The sequence below is a fragment of the Callorhinus ursinus genome, unplaced genomic scaffold (genome assembly GCF_003265705.2).
Source record: "Callorhinus ursinus isolate GAN/ISIS: 27379988/994484 unplaced genomic scaffold, GSC_fseal_2.0 scaffold4, whole genome shotgun sequence".
NCBI classification, from domain to species: domain Eukaryota; kingdom Metazoa; phylum Chordata; class Mammalia; order Carnivora; family Otariidae; genus Callorhinus; species Callorhinus ursinus.
The window spans coordinates 69215572-69235271 of NW_027397066.1; the positions used below are offsets into that span (position 1 = coordinate 69215572).

Here is a 19700-nt window from a genome sequence, read left to right on the forward strand (position 1 = left end):
CAATTCTTCATTCCCCTTCATAACCATACAGAGAGCCCTTAAGGCATTCCTACACACCTGTATAGGCAGGTTCCTTTTAAAAGATGAACACAGTTTATCGAATAATTCTTAAAATGTGGTACTGTTGTCATCAACCCCAGTCTACTGATCAAGCCATGGTTCTCAATCTTTAGCATTCATCAGAACTGTCTGGAAAGCTGATTCAGTAGGTCTGGTGTAAAGCCTAAAAATGTGCATTTCTCATACCGTTCCGAGATGCTGTTGCTACTGTGGGACCCATGATCACACTTTTATGAACCACCGCTCTAACAGAAATAGATTTCATTTATCTTACTCTCAGCCTCATTAAAAGGGATTAAGCAGGCAAATGCAACTAGTCTTGCTGAACAGCCCCTTGTAGTATTAAACTCAGACCATTTGTACTCACTTAATTCATGATTACATGAATTGTGTCATTTTATCATTTATCCCAGAATAATAGAAAATCTCTTTGACTGATGTGTGGTTGTAATAATATTATATCTTCCTTCATTCCTTACTAAACAAATGCGTATACCTTACCTAAGTCAACCTCCCTTGAAGGTTGCCACAGCGAATGCCATTTTGCGCATTTTATAGATGAAAAATCTGAGCCTCCTCTAAGACCACGAAGGACTTAAAATTGCACAGCTCCTAAGTGAAGAGATGGCGGGGATTAGAACTCAAGTTTTTCTGACTCCAAGGCCTGTGTTCTGACAGCTTCATAGTGAAAATCGATGGGCTAATGGCACCTCTCATTATCGTGTAGAGTGTGTCCATCTGCATAATGTTGGCTATGCAGGATATATGAGGATTAACCTCAGAAACCCTGAAGTAGTTACTCACATTCCAACACTCTTAAAACCATCTTGAATTGACCCAAAGGATCTGCCCTGAGGTTGGCTTTTTATTGCTGCTTGTCTGAGAATTCCTAAAGGTTGATGGGGACAAAAACAAAGCCAAAAATAGCCACAGCCAGAAATGTGCATCTCGCCAATTAGAGTTGCAGGGGTTATTCATAGGTGCGAAAAGGGCATCCATAACAATTTGTAATCAGAGAGTTAGGCTGAGAAGTCTTCAAGGAGGTTATTCTTGAGCATTGCTTTGAAAAAAGATACATGATGCAGTTCACGGTAGAGGAGAGAGCTCTCCTGGTGAGGGAAAAAGGGGAAGGAAAGGTTGGTGAGCCTCCTTCCTTGGCAAAAGTGAAGACTGAAAAGCTGCATGGAGCAGAAAGATGAGGGCAATTCTACATCAGAGGCCAGTTGAAAAACCAAGATGTACTTGCCCTTGAGATACTCAGCTAAGACCGTAATGAATATAATCGGGGCTTCCCTAATGAAAGTGAGGCAGGAGTCCAAGTAAGAAATGCAAGTTGTATCACCTCCCCTTACTGGTCCTGTCTGGGTGTTTTCTGTAGGAAAGTGTGCTTATGGAGAGATTTGGCATGCATCTTGCCGTTGTGGGAAGTGACCTTAGCAGGTCAGGATGATCAGAAAGCAGCTAGCAGAATGTTGCATTAGGTAATGGTTGTGAAACTCCAGACACGGCACTGACTGAAAGAATCTGCGAAGTTCTGTGACAGACTGGACTGTGGGGGGAATCGTTTCTGGATATTCTTTAAGAGAAAATGTCCTGTAATATTTAAAGTTGATGAGACCAACCTTTGCCAAATGACAGATGCTGCCAGTAGAAACTTCCAGCTCCTGGATAAGTGATGGCGGTGAGCCTATGGAGTTATTGCAATTACTTGAGGACTCAATAATGACCCTGAAGTCTGGCCTTTGCTGCACTTGACATTATGTTGAGCTTGAACTGGCTTGTGGCTCTCCTCATTTGATGAAGCAAAGCTGCCTCAGTGTTTGAACATATCTCTGATGTTTACATGGTCCTGTCCACCCAGTCATCATACAGGATGGGTAGAGCCAATGCTATTCATGCATAATTATGTTTGCTTTGAAATGCGTATCAGGCTCCCATTCTGAACCTCAGAAACTGCAGTGATATCCTGCATACAGTCCCCATTTTGTGGCCTTATCTCCCACTGTTAGGTAAAAGCTGCCTGGAAGACCCCAACATTAAAATGGAGAAGTAATGAAAAGAGTCTCCTAAGTTACAAATAATTGATGATGATTACAAAACTGATGGTAAGTTTTCACTGCATAATTTGATTGATATGGCAGTTATCATAGCAGCCTTGAACAGAATGCTCTTGTGAACAAGATAATTTATCTCACTGAGCCTGTTTCTGCATAAATATTTTAAAATGAAAGGCATAATAAATCTGTCCATAGCGTACACACAGTGGGCTGCCAAACCTGCCACCTGTTTAAGGTTTTAATGAACCGTTTTGCATTCAGCAAAAAGCCATATCAAATTAATGTTGACATTTTGCTTTGCTTCTGCCTTTCATATTCCAGAAACTCTGAGAGATCATTTTGCAAAAATCCTCTAAATGGAGCAAGAGTGATCTTTTTATTAGAGTTCAGCAACAACTGTTAGGCAAGCTCCCCCAGAATTCACATGTATATCTGCAGCTCGACAGAGGCTTGGAGTCTGGGTGTCGGGGCCAGGGTTCAGAGAGTCAGAACCCAGTGAAGTGGGGAAAAAAGCACCAGACAAGGAGTCAAGAAACCTAAGTGTTTGTGTTGGTTCTCTGACTATTATCTGGTGGCCTTTTGGCTCGTGAGGATCAACTGCTGGAACATACAGTGCACGTACTAGGTCTGGAGCTGGGGAGGGCAGAGAGCAGGGTTAGGAGGAACATCAGACAGTCTAGTGCAGGAGCGGGACAGGCATGCCTATTTCTCTCCACAAGTCTCGCTGAGGCAGTCAGGGTAATGTCATCTCGTTCCCTAAACCTACTGCCCTTTAATTCTGTCAAAAGAAGCAGTTGGTTTGAAGTAAAATAATATGTTAAGGAAAGGGTTTTCCTATTTCCTATCCAGTGTCATGACAAGACGTGGGTGCCCGTGGATCTTGAAAAATGGCAGCGCATAAAAGAAGGGCATGGAGAGCCGCTGCCTCCTGGAGGCTAGCAGGGGAGGCTTCAGCCACACAGGGTGTAAGTTCTTTCACTGGGGCAGGGCAGAGCATTCCTGTTGGGGCAAAATAGTGCTTTTGTGCCGGCTTTTTTTTTTTTTTTTTTTTTTACCACAAGTGGCTTTGCGCCTAAGCAGCATCGATGTCCTCAAATCAAGAAGCTTGGATTAAATAAAGGTCATTAGCAAAAGACACACGTGCAGGTCATGGCTTTGCCTTCTGCTCCGGTCTTCTCTCTTCATTCCCCCTCCCAACATCCTAATGAGAATTTAATCTTCCATTTTTATGTTAGCATGATTACACACAGAGGTTTATCTTGTACTTCTGACCTTGGCAGATAGTCCACACTTCATATGCATATTCGAGGGGTGAAGGGGATTCAAGTTGGCCACCCAACGTAGTTAGGCACACAGCCTGTACCTCCCTGCCATCCCTGAGGGTGACAGCCAGGGAACAATGGACTTAATTAGCCTGTTTCACATTCAGTGTATGTTTTCCAGCTAGTCCTTGGACCTGGCAGGTCACTAAGGATGCATCCATCCTTCCACAGCTGCTACCACTGCAGCTGTTGATGGTGAAGTGAGCTTTTAAGCATAAACTGTTGTGAGTCCTCTGTTTAAGTCAGCAATGCACTTTAAAAAATATATATTTATTTATTTGTCAGAGACAGAGAGGGCAGCAGGCAGAGGGAGAAGCTGACTCCCCGCTGAGCAGGGAGCCCGACGTGGGGCTCGATCCCAGGACTCTGAGATCATGACCTAAGCTGAAGGCAGACACTTAACCGACTGAGCCACCCAGGCGCCCCAGCGATGCACTTTTTATCCAATGTCAGGAAAACAAACATGAACCAACCACAGATTGGTGCTGTGTGTCATTTTTCAATTTTGTGGGCTTTTACTAAGTTATTATAAAAGTTTTTGTGTGAAAACCAATATCAAAGCTCAACATAATCAGCCAGAGATCTTGGGTCCAGTGCCCAAATTTGTTCTTATTTACAATACTTTCAAAAAGAGTTTTAAGATGACATATAATTAAAGGCACAAACAAAACAGTAAAACAAAAGCCAAGTAATAAAGGCAGTCAGAGAAGTACAACTAATACCAAAAGCTTAGGCCTATATCTGTAATTTGAGATACTCAGGGTTGAAAAGAATTGGAAAGTTAGGCTGTATCAATTTCTCAGAAGACAAACTCAAGAGTAAAATTAAATGTAACTACATTTTTGCCTAATTAATTTTATATATCAATCTGAATTCCAAATTCTTATTCTGATTGATCTTTGAAACATGATTCACACAATTCTTAGTCATTTTCAGATTTACAGTCAGTTGAAACAGGAGTTTTTCTTTCCGTCCTTGTTCCCAGAATGTGTACCATGGTCTAGGGAGTACATGGTGCGACAGCATCTGAAGAGGTATCCAGACCCTGTTGGCATCCACTACAATGGAGATCAGTTCTTCACAGAAATTGCCTCTGCACACATATCTGTTAAGACGCTGTCCTGGGTCTTACTGGTCTCTGGCCCTCAGTTCAGAGATTTTCTATCTTCTTCAGCCACGTATCACCTAACTCCAGTGCCTCCTTTCAAGACATATGAATATTTAACTGCTCCTCCATGTCCTCCCTGGAGTCACATTCTCAAAAGATATGCACCATGCTGGGATGGCATGAGAAACTCTCTTACTTGCTTTCCAGAAAAAGTGACCTTGAGCCTAAGCACAAGGATGTCAGAACACAGGGTTCTTTTTTTTTTTTAAGATTTTATTTATCTGTGAGAGAGAGAGCGCATGCGTGAGAGAGAGAGAGGGACAAAGAGAGAGAGCTAGCATGAGGGAGGGGCAGAGGGAGGAGCAGATTCCCCATTGAGCGGAGAGCCCCATGTGGGGCTCAATCCCAGGAAGCTGGGATCATGACCTGAGGGCAGACGCTTAACCGACTGAGCCACCCAGGCGCCCAGGACACAGGGTTCTTTCTCTGAGAGTCTCATCAGTGTCTGTCCCTCTTGCTTCTCCTTCAATTCTTCTTTCCCATTAAAGGTCCTAGTTTATATTCTTTTTTGAAAGTGTAGTTGAAAGTAGAAATAAGGAGCTGATAAGAGGAAATATATTGGTTCTGCCTAATTGGACCTTCTGTCATATTTTTCGTCTAAGGCTTTTGTGCTTTGCTACTTATTTGAAGATTTTTCCTCTTTGACTCTACTCCCCTCCAAGGAGATGAAAATGTCCTTCCAGGGGCCCAAATGTGGCATGGTCATGAGCCAGTGAAGTTGTTTAGGAAAAGTTCATCAATAATATCTATATCATCCAGGAGCAATTATCTCCAGTGCTATAAATCTGGTTAACATAAGCATTTCCCAGACTCTCTGGACTGATTAAACAGGCCCATTGATGAAAAGCAACTGAAATCTAATAGTTGCCCTTTCTGCCCTTGAACAACTCATTTTATTTTTAAAAGATTTTATTTTAGAAAGAGGGAGAGAAATGACCTGGGGGAGGAGAGGAGGAGGGAGAGGGAGAAGGAGAGGATCTCTAGCAGACTCCTTGCTGAGCACAGAGCCCAACATGAGGCTCCATCCCATGACCCTGAGATCATGACCTGAGCTGAAACCAGGAGTAGGGCACCTAACTGACTGAGCCACCCAGGTTCCCCAACTCTCATTTTAAAAAATCTTTCATTACCAAAATATATCTTCCCATGGCTGCTCCTATTCTCCCCCCATGCCTATCTATGGCCCAACTTCTAATTAGCTGAAACTGAAAAGCAGTCAGAAGAGTTGTTAAAAAGCTATGCCTACCACCCAATGCATAATCAATCTTTCATTAAATGCCATATTGCCAGAGTAAACTACAGATTTGGAAAGACATTGCTACGTTGAAACCAATTAATGCTGAGAGTCAAAAACATACCAGAGAAGTTTTATATATCTTCTCTCATTCAAAGTTTGATGGCATGAGACTGTGAGTGCATGGGGAATGAGGTCTATGGCTTCTTCATCCCAACCAGGGTACCCTACTCCTAGTATGTACTCACAGGGTATTTGAAATTTGTGAGGTAAGTGCTGTTTTTTCATGTTTCAGAGTGAATTGAGATTCAGAGGGGCTAAGTGACTAACCCAGAGTTACACAGGTAATAAGTGGCAGAGGTGAAGTAAAAATAGAAGTAGTCCAAAGTCAAGCCCATATGCATTTTTATTCTCCATTTGTATGGATGGCTATGAGACTGCGTATGTCATAAGTTAGGACTTACATTTTGGATTTCACAAGCTTAGCAGTCCCCTCTAACAAGAATGAGGGTATTTCAGTGATGAGCCTCCCTCTTTATATTTTCCTGATGGTTTCTTAAAAATAAAGTGGAAAATACTCTAGGGAGGACTTTTAGAGAATATCTTGTTTAAAGGTTCATCCTGGCATCTAGGAGTGGGTCTTGCATGGATACACCAGTGCTTTTATAGAAGAATTACCACAGAATTTTCTCTATATTCAATGGGACAGCCTTCAAATATGTAGAAAATCTCCTAGTATACTTTTAAGACTTGAAACTAAAATGCTAAGTCTTCCCAAGTCTTGCTTTCTGAGAATGTCTAAGCCCATTTTTTAAAAAATGAGACAATGAGATTAAATAAGAATGTGTGTATTGTGCTGTAAGAAGCCATTCGGCCCAGCTGACTCCAGCATGAGCAACTTGACAATCCTATGACTCAAGTCTAATTTGAGGTCCCCAAAGAACAGAGATTTCTGGTTTTGTTTCAGATGCCAGCAGTTTTTCTCCTTGTTCCTTTCTCCAAGAAACACCACAAACCTAACCACATAATGAACAGCATTTGATACAATTAAACATGATGTAAGTTCAAGAAAGCCTTTGCTAACTACTATGACATTCATCAATCCACTCCCCTCCCAAGGGCTACATCCTGTTTGAAATATCAGAGCAAGTTGTGGCTGGTCAGTAGGAGATAAGAGCTGCATTGAGCTCTCTGAATGCATCTGGAAATCACAAGCTCACCCCAGAGAGTGCCCAGTTTCTCTAGGAAAGATGCCAAAGAATTTATATGTATGAAACTTAAATGCAGCGATTCGGAAAAATCCGTGTACTCAGATTTCCTCTACAAAATAACAACAGGTTAACAGTCCCTACATGATCCTCATAGGGGAAACTGAATTGTTAAGTTAGGGAGAAGCTGTAGATCAGCCTTGTTAATATGTGTCTTACATTCATGCCTTTATTTACATGGAAATAGTACTTTCAATTCAGTAACAAATGCTTTCTTATAGAAAGGTAGGAAAAAATAAAGACTACAGCTAAGATTTGTTGAGTACTTACTATGAGTTGGGTGCCCTTCAGAATGATTTATAGGGATATATAATCCTTAAAGCACTCCTAGAATGTAGGTACTGCTATTATCCTCATTTTTTAGATGGAGAAACTGGGGCAAAGTTAAGACACTTGTCCCAGATTAAGAAATAATATAGAGCCAAATTCAAATCAGTCTGTCTGACTCAGTCTGGGCTCTTAACCACCAAGTTACACTCTGCTCTAAATAGGATCTATTTCAGGAAGCAGTCACCAAGCTGAGTTGGACAGTGACCTTTAAGTACCAGTACCAGTGGTCCCCTGCCACTGCATTAAAAACAAAAATGTACATAAATGTAACTTGCCACAGATAGACAAGTATTCCTGATTACTTATACTGTGTGACCTCACAGTTACCCCAACAGAGTGCTTTAATTTGAAAATAGTACGCTGGGGTGCCTGCGTGGCTTGGTAGGTTGAGCGCCCAAGTCTTGATCTCGGCTCAGGTCTTGATCTTAGGGTCTTGAGTTCAAGCCCCATGTGGGGCTCTGCTTTGGGCTCCGCGTTGGGCTCTGCATTGGGCATGAAGCCTACTTAAAAAAAAAAATTGTATGCTTATTTGCTGTATTACCAGAAAGCTTACTATCTAACTTGAATGAGAATAGAGAGTGGTTCACATTGCCTCAGACTTCTGCATTTTCCCAAAGCAGAGGCAATAAGGCTTCATCCTGTGAACCCTGTAGAATAAACTGAGGCAAATCAAAGGCAGCCATTCTGACTCTTCCAGGTCCAGTGACTTTCTCACATGGCCACGATGCAGATCAACCTGCAATATTTTGGGGGAAAGCAAGAAGAGAGATGGTAGAGATGCTTTGGAAATGCAGGATCATCAGTTTAACCTCCAGAAACAGAATTCAAGAAGTTGCCTTTCAAGGAATAGAGAAGTTCAGGGTTGGAGTTGAATAATCAAGAGAAAAATATTCCTGCCACTTTATGTGGTTCTTTGAACCTTGACTGCACAGCACATTTACCTCCTCTTGATAGACCTTCAGAAGCAGGCACTGTGAAAGTTACATTATCTTAACAGTATTGAACTTTGGGCAAAGGAGACAGGGTAGAGAGAACTTTCTCCCTCGAAAATTACTCCCCCAAGAAGCAGTATCATTACTCCTGTTTCTCATTAATGTAACCAGTGCATCTCGTGCTTATCCAATATAATATTAAGCACTTTTACAGACATATAATGAGTATTTGGTTATGAATCTCCCATCCCATTGCCAGAAATGATCTCTCCCCCTTCTCTGCCTGCTACATTCCAAGAAATAAGGGGAAATTATAGGTTTCTGTATTTATGCTGAGCCTTAGATTAGGGTTCAAAGATTGAATGAGCCAAACTTCTCACTATCCCTGATTCATTACCAATTCTTAACTCCCTCAATTTTGTGTATGTGTGGGGAATGTGTAGGGTGGGAGACGGGGAGAGAGAGAAAGGGAAAGGGAGAGAAATATTGAGGTAACAGGAGGCAATGAGTCTTGCTAATAATAGTTAGTTCTTATAACTTGGCGTATGTTGAGAACAATGGCAGGGAAGGGAACCTATATTATTTCCATTTAAAAAACTTCCCATCTGTCATCACATGCTTACAAAATTTTCTCACACATTGTAATGTTATGGAATGATGAAATTCTATCCCTGCCTTTAAAGGTTATTGGTATAAAGAAAACTGCTCTTAACCCTCATTTTATAGATGAGTCTATACAAAAACCTAAACCATGATCTTTCAATTGTTTGATCTTTTAATTGCTCATTTAACTCTTAGCTCACTTATTAAAAAAAGTATTTGAGTGGGGTGCCCCGGTGGCTCAGTCGGTTAAGCGTCCAACTCTCGATCTCAGCTCAGGTCTTAATCTCAGGGTCATGAGTTCAAGCCCCATGTTGGGCTCCACGCTGGGTGTGGAAACTACTTTAAAAAAAAAAAGTTTTTGAGCCAATTTATATAAAAACATGGCTTCTATTGGATTAGGTATCCTGGATTATTTGAAAATATTTTGAAGTTGTAATATTAAAATTCATTACCTTGTTAAATATATTTTCATGTGATTAAAAAAACATATAACATGAGATCTACTCTCAACAAGTTTTGAAGTGTACATTGTTAACTATATGTACAATGTTGTATGGTTGATCTCTAGAACTTTCTCATTTTTCATAGCCTGAAATTCTATACCCATTAAACAGCAACTCCCCATTTCACCTCCTTATAACTTCTTGAAATGACCATTCTACTTTCTGCCTCTATGAGTTTGCTTACTTCAGATACCTCATATAAGTTGAATCACATAGTATTTGTCCTTTTCTGACTGGCTTATTTCACTTACCATAATGTCCTCAAGGTTCATCCATGTTGTAGCATATGACAGAATTTCCTTCCTTTTTAAGGCTGAATAATATCCCATTGTGTGTATGTAGCACATTTTCTTTACCCATTTATTCATCAGTGGACATTTAGATTGTTTTCACCTCTTGACTGTTATAAGTAATGTTTCAGTGAACATGTGAGTGCAAATACATCCCTGGGGTCCTGTTTTCAACTCTTCTGGTGTGATTGCTGGATCATATGGTCGTTCTATTTTTAATTTTTTAGGAGCCTCTATACTATTTTCCATAGTAACTATACTATTTTCCGTCCCTACCAACAGTGTGCAAGGGTTCTAGTTTCTCTACATCTTTCCAACACTTGTTATTATTTTTTCTTTTTTTAAATAATGACCATCCTGACAGGTATGAGGTAATAGGAGGTGATAGCTCATTGTGGCTAAAATTTCTACTTCTCTGATGATTAGTGATAAAACATACTGCATTTTAATTTTTTAAAAATTTTGTTTATATCCAGAGAATAAATCCTATATGGTATAATATCTAAAAATCTCTGCTCTTTGAGTCACTTATTCTGTGACATGAGAAATGGGCTTGTGCTTGAAACTGAATGGCCTTTCAGCCTGCCTCCTGTGCTGTAGAAGACTGAGAAATACAGGTCTCATTTCATTTTGTGCTTCTTACTGGTGTCTGGTCCCAAGGAATGCTATATATTTTAGTTTTTGCTACAATTGCAGCTGAATTCTAGGTGCTGCTTTATGTTTCTATAATCTATCACTGCATAGTAAACTATTCTCAAAGTTAGAGGCTTAAAGTAACAACCATTTTACTCTATCTCATGATTTCGTGGGTCAGAGATTTGGGCAGAGTTTGAACAATTCTTTTGCTGCAATCGGCAGCAAGTGAGGTCACTTGGCATTCATTGTTGGATGAGCTGGTCTACTGGGTTTGGGACAGCTTCGCTCACCTTGGTTCAGACAGCTGGCCTCAGTCATGGCTGTTGATTATAGCACCTCTGTGTGAACTCTCTAGCAGAGCTGTCTCAGGATAGCTGTAGATTTTCTTTTTTAAATTTTTTTAAAAAGTTTTTAAGAAGATTTTATTTACTTATTTGACAGAGAGAACGAGAGAGCACAAGCAGGGGGAACAGTAGTGGGAGAGGGAGAAGCAGGCTCCCGCTGAGCCGGGAGCCCAATGCGAGAGGATCATGACCCCAGCTGAAGGCAGACGCTTAACCCACTGAGCCATCCCGGCGCCCCAGTGTAGATTTTCACAGAGGATCAAGGTCCCAGAAAGTGTCCCAATACATTGTCCTATACACAGACATTGACACAGATTCAAAGCAGTTATAGAGCTCACCTATATTTAAGGGAAAGGCCAAGCACCTCATGTCTTAATGGGAAAAATGTCAAAGAATTTATACCCATGGTTAATACACCACATATGGTATAATGAATTATATATACTGATTATATTATATTATATATATATATTATATATACTGATTCATTATTATGAATCAGTAAGGAATAAAGGAAATAGAAAAAATATCTATTAGAGAAAAATACACTATAGGAGTGAAATCACATGGTATTTGTCTTCAATTGACTTACTTGGCTTAAGAAACAAAACAAAGGAGTTCCGGCAGAGAGCGAGGTGAGAAGCGCAGTGCACCTGCCGGCCTGAGGCCGGGGAGCTTGGAGGGCCCCGGGACAGGTCGCGGGCTCTGACCCGCAGAGACCCAGCGCCCTCGCCGCAGCCGTCCACCGGCCAGGCGCAGACCGTGAGGCAGCCGCGAGGCTCTCCCCACCCCCACTCCCACCCCCACCCCCACCTTGGCGCCAATGGTGGCGGCCTCTGGGAGCCCAGACCTCGCCGGCTGCCTACTCCCCTGACCCAACTCTGCGGGCCCTGCGCGCAGTCCCCGCCCAGCCAGCGGGCACGGGGCGCCTTTGGACGTCGGGTGTGGCGGGGCGAGAAGAATGGCGGCCACTCGAATGCCGCGGACGGCCGTTGGGGCCTCCCAGGGCCTGAGAAGGCGGGTCTGCGTGGACGCAAGCTCGACCACCCTTGGGCCTTGGAGCCCCACAGATCTGGGCCCTGGGATGACCTATCCGTCCCCATTGGACGAAACCTCACCTTCTACGGAGAACAGTGGACAGAGGCCCTAACGGGCCCGGAAGCTGAGCGAAGCCCCTGTCGACGACGGGTGGAGCGGTTAACGGGCCACAGGCGCTTGGTCTTCGTTCTACCAGACGTTGACGTTGGAAGATCGAAATGGGAGAATTACGTACCGCATTTGGCCAATAGGAAGACCACCCTTCGGGAAGATTTACTGGCCGTTTTTAGAAGGCCCGTGTATATAATCTGAAAAAGCTGCTCTCAACTTTCCCCCCAACCTTTTAAAAGAAAACTTTTGCCACATCTAGGCCTCGTAGATGTAAAGAGGTTGCCGATATATGATAGAGTTAGAAAAATCGCACGTCTTGTAAATGCCTATTTGTTTTTTTTAAAAAATCATAGAAAAGTAATGTCTTCTGGAAATGACTTTGGAAATGGAATTGTTAGACCACGTCTAGAAGCGACATCAGGATCGACACACGTCCACGTTTGTTCAGTGGGTAAGAGGACATGAAGTAGACGACCTTGAGGAGGAAGAAAAGAAGGTTCTGTGCCAGACTGGTCATATTTAGAAGACATTTTCATATTATAACCACTGTTTTGTGTGTGCGTTTTATTCCTCAGCTACTGTATATATAGTTGACAATGCTAAGAACTTTTTTGAAATATCTAGTCTTTCTAGATGTTCTGAAGTGCCTGACACATGTTAAAAATAGAGGTAGTAAAAAGACATTCTTGTAAATAGCTTTTAACATTCATATGAAATGCTGTTTAATTTGGGGGGAATGGCCAAACCACCTCTTTGAATAGTACACACTGTGTTTGTGCACTGGTTCAGAGGAGGAGGGCGGAGAAGGAAGTGAGAGAGCTCTGCCAGTGTGTTTATAGTGAGGGAAGATCAACCATTGTCCTTTATGTTCCTGCACTTGGTTTTACTTAGCTGTGTATGTGTATAGTGTATATACTGGACAAATGAGTCCTTATTTAAAACATCTAGTCTGCCTAGATGTTTAGAAGTGCCCAACGTATGTTAAATGTAGAGGTAGTAAAATATCACTTTGTAAATATCTTTTTCCTAAAAATTCGTAGGAAGTAACTGTCTTGGGGATGGAATTGTTAAACTACCTCTGAGCAGTATACTGTCGTGTATCTTTGTTCAGTGGTTCAGAGGAGTGGGAAGGGAAAGAATTGCAAAAGGTAATAGGCTAGTGTGTTCCTGTTTGCACATTTTCAGACAAAACCATTTTTTGTATGTTCTGTGCATTTTGTTTTGCTGTGTATATAGTGTATATAATGGGCAAATGAGTCCTACTAATTTTGCAACGTCTAGTCTCTAGATGTTAAAGAGTTTGCCAGTGTATGACAAAGCAGTAAAATTAGCACATTCTGTACATATTGTGTTGAAATTCAAAGGAAAGCTTTTCTTCTATAAATGACTTTTGGTTATGAATTTGTTTAAGCACCTTTGAGCATTACACATGCCTATACTTGTCTACTGGATTGGTGGTGGAGAGAAGGAAGTGAGGGAATAGTTTAGGCCAAAATGGTGGTCATATTTAGAAGATACCTCAGATTATACCCATTGTTAGGTATGTGCAATTTTATTTAGCAGTGCTGTTGTGTACATAGTGGACAAGTACTTATATGAAATAATCTAGTCTTTCTAGATATTTAGAAATGCTTGATGTATTTTAAAGTAGAAGTAGAGTCACGCTTCTTGTAAGTAGCTTTTAAAAACTGATGGGAACTATTATCTTTGGAAATGGAATTGCTAAACCACCTCTCTGAACAATATACTTGTTCAGTGGTTTGAGGGAGGGGGGAGGGAAGAAATTGCAAAAGATGCTTTGCTAGTGTATGCTAGGAAATTTCAGCTTATCCATTGCCCTGTATGTTATGTGCATCTAACTTGACTGTATATATTGTACATATACTGGACAAATAGGTCCTAATTTTACAATATCTAGTCTCTAGATATTGAAGAGGTTGCCAGTGTATGACAAAAGTAGAGTTAGTAAACTAACACATTTTGTACACTTTGTGTTAAAATTCATCGAAAGGCTGTCTTCTGAAAAGGACCTTTAGAGATGACATTGTAGTCACATCTAAGTAACACGTGCCTGTCTGCACTCATCCGCTGGGCTGGTGGTAGAGAGGAGTTGTGAGAAATGAAGGGTTCTAGACTAGAATGTTCCCATGCAGAAGACACTTTCAGATATAACCCATTGTTACATGTGTGTAGTTTATTCAACACTACTATGTATATAGTGGACAAACTTAAGTCCTTATTTGAAACATCTAGCCTTTCTAGATGTTTAGAAGTGCACAACGTGTGTTAAAATTAGAGGTAGTAAAAGAACACATTTTGTAGATAATCCTTTTGTTAAAATTCATATGAAATATCGTCTTTTGAAAATGGAATGATCAAAGTGATCAAACCACCTCTCCCAGCGGTACACATTACATGATATTTGTGCTGGTTCAGGGAGGAAGGAGAAGAAAGCGCAAAGGGCTTTATACCAGTATGTTTATAGTTAGGCAGGATTAACCATTGTCCTGTATGTCTGCATTTTGTTTTACTTAGCTGTGTATATAGTGTATATAAAGGACAAATGAGTCCTAATTTACGACATCTAGTCTTTCTAGATGTTAAAGAGGTTGCCAGTGTATGACAAAAACAGAGTAGTAAACTAATACATTTGTGTTCAAATTCATAGGAAAGACTATTCTGAAAACAACTAGAGGAAGTCAAATTGTTAAAATCCCCTCTAAGCACTACAGATGCTTATACTTTCCACTAGATTGATAAGAGATGAGAAGAGGAAGGGTTCTAGGCCAGAATGTTCTTTCCATGCTATTATATATGTAGTGGGCAAATTTTAAATAACTCCTTACTTGAAACATCTAGTCTTCTTGATGTTTGAAAGTGAACAACACGTTAGAAGTAGAGAATTAGAGTAACAACACCCTTTAAGTATTGTTAATTTACAGGAATGTCTGTATTTGGGGAATGGAATTGTTAAACTTGATGTCTTGGAGAGTATGCTGAGTGTTCACTGGGTTCACTGGGGGACAGGGCCAGGGCCAGGGAAGGAAGCGAGGAGAGAAGGGTTCTGTGCCGGTGAGTCTTTAAAGTTCTGTATGTGCATTTTAGTTAATAATGCTGTGTGTCAAAGGATAAACAAGTCCTAATGCCCAAAGTATATTAAAAGTAGAGGTAGTAAAGTAATCCCTTTATGAATGCCCTTTTGTTAGTTTTTAGGAAGGACTGTTCTGGGAGTGTCTGTTAATCCAGCTCTTAGAGCTAGATGTGGTCCTATACTTAGTCATTAAAATGGTGGAGGGAGCAAAGGAGGGGTGAAGGGAAGGGCTTTTTGCTAGTGTCTCCACATCTAGAAGACCGTTCTAGGTTATAACCATAGGTCTGTATGGGCATTTTTATTAAGTACCTGTGTTTGTTCTGGACAAGTTTCATTATTTTGTAACATCTAAGCTTTTTGGATGTCCTGAGGTGACAATGTATGATAAAATGTACAGCTAATGAACTAACCAATTTATAAGTTTCTCTTTGTTATCATTGATAGGAAAGAAGCATCTTGGACGTGGCATTGTTAAGCTGTCTCTGAGAAATGTCAGGACTTTACTAGGTTGGCAGCAGAGGGGCAGAAGGAAGTTTTTTTAATTTTTAAAAAATTTTTTAAAAACCTAAAAAAAAAAAAAAAGAAACAAAACAAAGGAGCAAAGGAACAAAAAGAGAGAAAGGCAAACCAAGAAACAGCCTCTTAACTATAGAGAACAGACTGATGGTTACCAGAGGGGAGGGGTGGGAGGGGTTAAATAGGTGGGCACTTGGGACAAGCACCAGGTGTTGTACAGGGGTGTTGGGTCGCTGTGTTGTACACCTGAAACAAATACTACAATGCGTGTTAACTAACTGGAATTTAAATAAAGACTTAAGAAAAATACACTCTTAGATTATAATCTAAAAATGTATTAAATTCAGAGTATGAAGTAAATATGATCTATTATCAAATCTCTTTTAGGTAACAAACATGCATAAACTTAGGAACTTGTATTTTTCCAGAGCAAGTCATGACAAAGTGGTTTATCAGGAAAATTGAGCCCCTGATGACTGCTTGTATTGATGTGACTTTTTTTTTTAAAGATTTTATTTATTTATTTGAGAGAGAGAGCAAGCATGAGCGGGGCGGTAGGGTGGGAAGCAGAAGCAGACTCCCCACTGAGCAGGGAGCTCCACATGGGGCTCAATCCCAGGACCTGAGATCATGAAGGCAGTTGCTTAACCAACTGAGCCACCCAGGGGCCCCTACTGATTTGACTCTTAATGGAAGCTCCCAGATTAACTTCTAGAGAGGTCTAGTATTGGAAAAGTTTACTCAGAATATCTCGCAACAGTATTTATAGGCAATAGAGCCATGTGTATGAGAGAGATGCTCTCTCCTATTTCTCTTTTATGAAGAATGCCTTGCATACATCAAACAAGTCCCAAAGCCTGGCTGGTTATTGAAAAGGAAAGCCTAAATTGTGAAGTCCAAATGCACTTGTGAAACTGGAACACACCTCTATTCCCTAGTATCCTAAACTGTAAGGCTTCACTGGTGTGGGGAGTACTTTAAAGGAAGAAGATAAGATTTTCACTAAAATTATTGTATTATATCAGTCAATTAGTCTTCTCTGCATCAGACATTTGACCAACAGATACGGGCACTGCAAATATTTTCAGAGAGATTTCCACTAGAAAGTAGGCAAAAGAAGCCTGTCCTGACGCAGAAATCTTTCCATTAACCTTTTTGAATCTTTATCAGGTGTTGCCCCTTGTCAATGTAAAGACAGGATTGGGGAAAAGGATCATATATTCATCAGCTTCTAGAACAATTTCCCAATCTCCAATTAGATAGATGGATGATAGATAGATGGATGGATAGACAGATAAATTGATAATTTCAATTAAGATTTTTGTTTAGGGAGAAATTAGTAGGAAGAAGTTTTGAAATTTCCCGGAAGGTACTTAGTTTGGGAAACAGATTAGATTGGTGCAGTAATTGATTTACTCATCTGTTTATTTATACATAACTTTGGCTTTTCTTTAAGTCCTGGGAAACTGTAGGATTGCTCAGATAGGAGAGATTCACCGTAATGTTAATGCAGGAGGGACTTGGACATCAACCAGGCGGCGTAGGAAGACAGGGGATTCAGAGTGAAGCTAACAGTGGCATGCACGTAGAGAACCTCACCGAGTCTACTGTCAACCAGATGTAAGCTCCAGCGGAACAGGACCTTCATCTGCCTTTCTCACCATGGTATGCCAGGTGCTAGAGCAGTACAATTGTTTTTTGAATGGAAATTTTTGTATTATTATTGAAGATGATAGAACTACTGGTATTAACTTTTGTAATCTGTAAAGGACTAGAAAATGTTTGTACTGTTTATATACATGGTGAAAAAGTTTTCTTGGCCTTTAAGAAACTCTGTCACTGACTCTCTCTCACCATGTGTGCATGTGTGTGTGTGTATGTGTGTTGTACATAACAAATACATAAACACATAAATACAGTTACATATACAGAACTTTACATTTTTCAGGTTAGCTTTAGCCTTCAGGCTACAGAGAAAATGTTAGACAAGTGTATATAAATATTAGAGAGCTGTCTTTCCTAATTATATAGATGGATCTTCATGTCAATATTATAATGCAGTTATGATCCTTGCCTTAAATAAATCTCCTCAAGTAATGAATTAGCCCCATGTTTCATACACTGAGTGGTCCAGTTTTATACAAGGTATTAAAAGTAAATAACTAAATGCAAATGCAACATTTAGCTCAGGGAAACAACAATGAATGTGAAGGTAAAAAAGACATGCCTAATACTCTACTGTGTATTTTAAGCCCAAATTACAGGTTTCTCTTTGGGATTTTAGTAGAAGAATTCAACCCCCAGACATCATCTGCACTGTGAGTTCTGAATATCATATATGTAGTTTTTAGCTTATTCTGAACTTTCCATTGTGAAAAGTGAAGTGAAAGAAATTTTATTTCCTACCTTTATCCATCACTATATAAAAAAAAATTACAAGATGCTGATACAAGACTGTGCTACTCTGCTGCCACTCTCAGAAGACCACGGTTCATATTCTCTTAGACCATGGGACATGCAACAAAAAAGATAAGGTTTATCTTCACCTGAGATGTGTGTCCATAACACGGGCAAGGGGAAGGTTTAACTACTTTCTGGTTCGTTTATCTCCTTGAAAGAGGTTTAACACTGAATCTTATTACCATAGCATAAACAGAATGCCCAGTTGCCCCCATAGATGGAAAAAAAATCTCGTCTAAGGTATCTCTTTATAAACTGTTAACCTTCTATTTTGGGCTAAAACCCCATTGTCATAACAAGTGTGGCTATTAGTGAAGGATTTGTGCTCTATTTGATTGTCATCGATCCTGAAATATTGAAATTAATATGTTAAAATTCTGAAGCTGAGTAAATCACACCTAAGTCATTTGATGGGCGATAACAGCAGGAAGTCAAATAAATTAGAGATTGATGTTTTCAAATTAACTACTGTTAGTTAATATTCATTAGAGTAAATCCATTTAATTTCCTCTTAATCAGTGTTATCTGAAGGGGAGCAAATTAATTGGTGTAATACATTATGCAGTGTCTGCTAGTCCCTACCTCCCGTCCCCAAAGTATATGGTACTCAAAAGCAAATACAGTTCCATAGAGAAAATACACTGATCAAGTATAACTTGAATTTATTTTCCTGAAGGAAATATATTGACAAAGTTACAAATAATTTAAGGCAACCAAAGGAATGGTCAGTTTCCTCTTCATCTATGTTTAGCCATACACAGATGAAAGACAATATAATATTTTGGAGATGGACTAGTGTTTCCAGATGTTAGGGTAATGGGAAATTTTCAGAATATATGAGTTAGGTGGTGAGTGATAGATCTCATTTAGGGACCAACAGCTTTTTATTTTTATCGAACTGAGTCCTAAAATGCCTCATATTTAAATTCCTAAAAGGGTATACATATTGAATGTATTCATTTCATCCTGCTTCATCAGCTTTTATTAGAGGGTGACATTCAGATTGGTAACCTAAATAATAGGAAGGAAATTTATTTTACACGTCATTTTACCATTAGAATAAGGAAGAGGCCACTGTATATCCAAGAAATATCAACCTTATTTATATATTTGTTTGTTTATTTATTTATTTAGTAGAGGAGGGGGAGCAGAGGGATGGAGAGAGAATCTTTTTTTTTTATTATGTTAATCACCATACATCACATCATTAGTTTTTGATGTAGCGTTCCATGATTCATTGTTTGCGTATAACACCCAGTACTCCATGCAGAACGTGCCCTCTTTAATACCCATTACCAGGCTAACCCATCCCGCCACCCCCCTCCCCTCTAGAAGCCTCAGTTTGTTTTTCAGAGTCCATAGTCTGAGAGAGAGAATCTTAAGGAGGCTTCATATTCAGCCCAGAGCCCTACGCGAGACTTGATCTCACAACCCTGAGCTCATGACCGGAGCCAAAATCAAGAGTCAGATGCTTAACCAACTGAGTCAGCCAGGTGCCCCAAAATATCAATCTTATTTAGAATGTGATAAGCAGAATGTTTTACTGAATCATCTTAGATTCACAGTTTGTTTCCTTCCTGTTGCTAACATATTTCCATTTCCACCTTTAATGCCTGTAAGGCTCTGTGTTAGTTTAAGTTGGCTATCCTTGTATACATTTTTGCATTTTGTATTAAATAGCAATTTTGTTTGTTGGAAAGAGTCCACTGATATCATATGTGCAAATTCTTTCAACTT

General features: G+C 40.1%; 1 protein-coding gene and 1 long non-coding RNA gene across 5 annotated transcripts in view; one reads left to right on the forward strand and one right to left on the reverse strand.

The window, feature by feature from the left end:
* LOC112835631 (uncharacterized) overlaps nt 1-12043 on the reverse strand; it is a 34384-nt gene extending 22341 nt beyond the window's left edge. For both annotated transcript variants that reach the window (XR_012377967.1, XR_012377968.1), the window contains exon 1: nt 11866-12043. This is a non-coding gene — a long non-coding RNA (uncharacterized lncRNA). The remainder of the gene's footprint in view (nt 1-11865) is intronic.
* ARHGAP24 (Rho GTPase activating protein 24) overlaps nt 1-19700 on the forward strand; it is a 495495-nt gene that overhangs the window by 180266 nt on the left and 295529 nt on the right. The gene's annotated exons all lie outside the window — the stretch shown is intronic.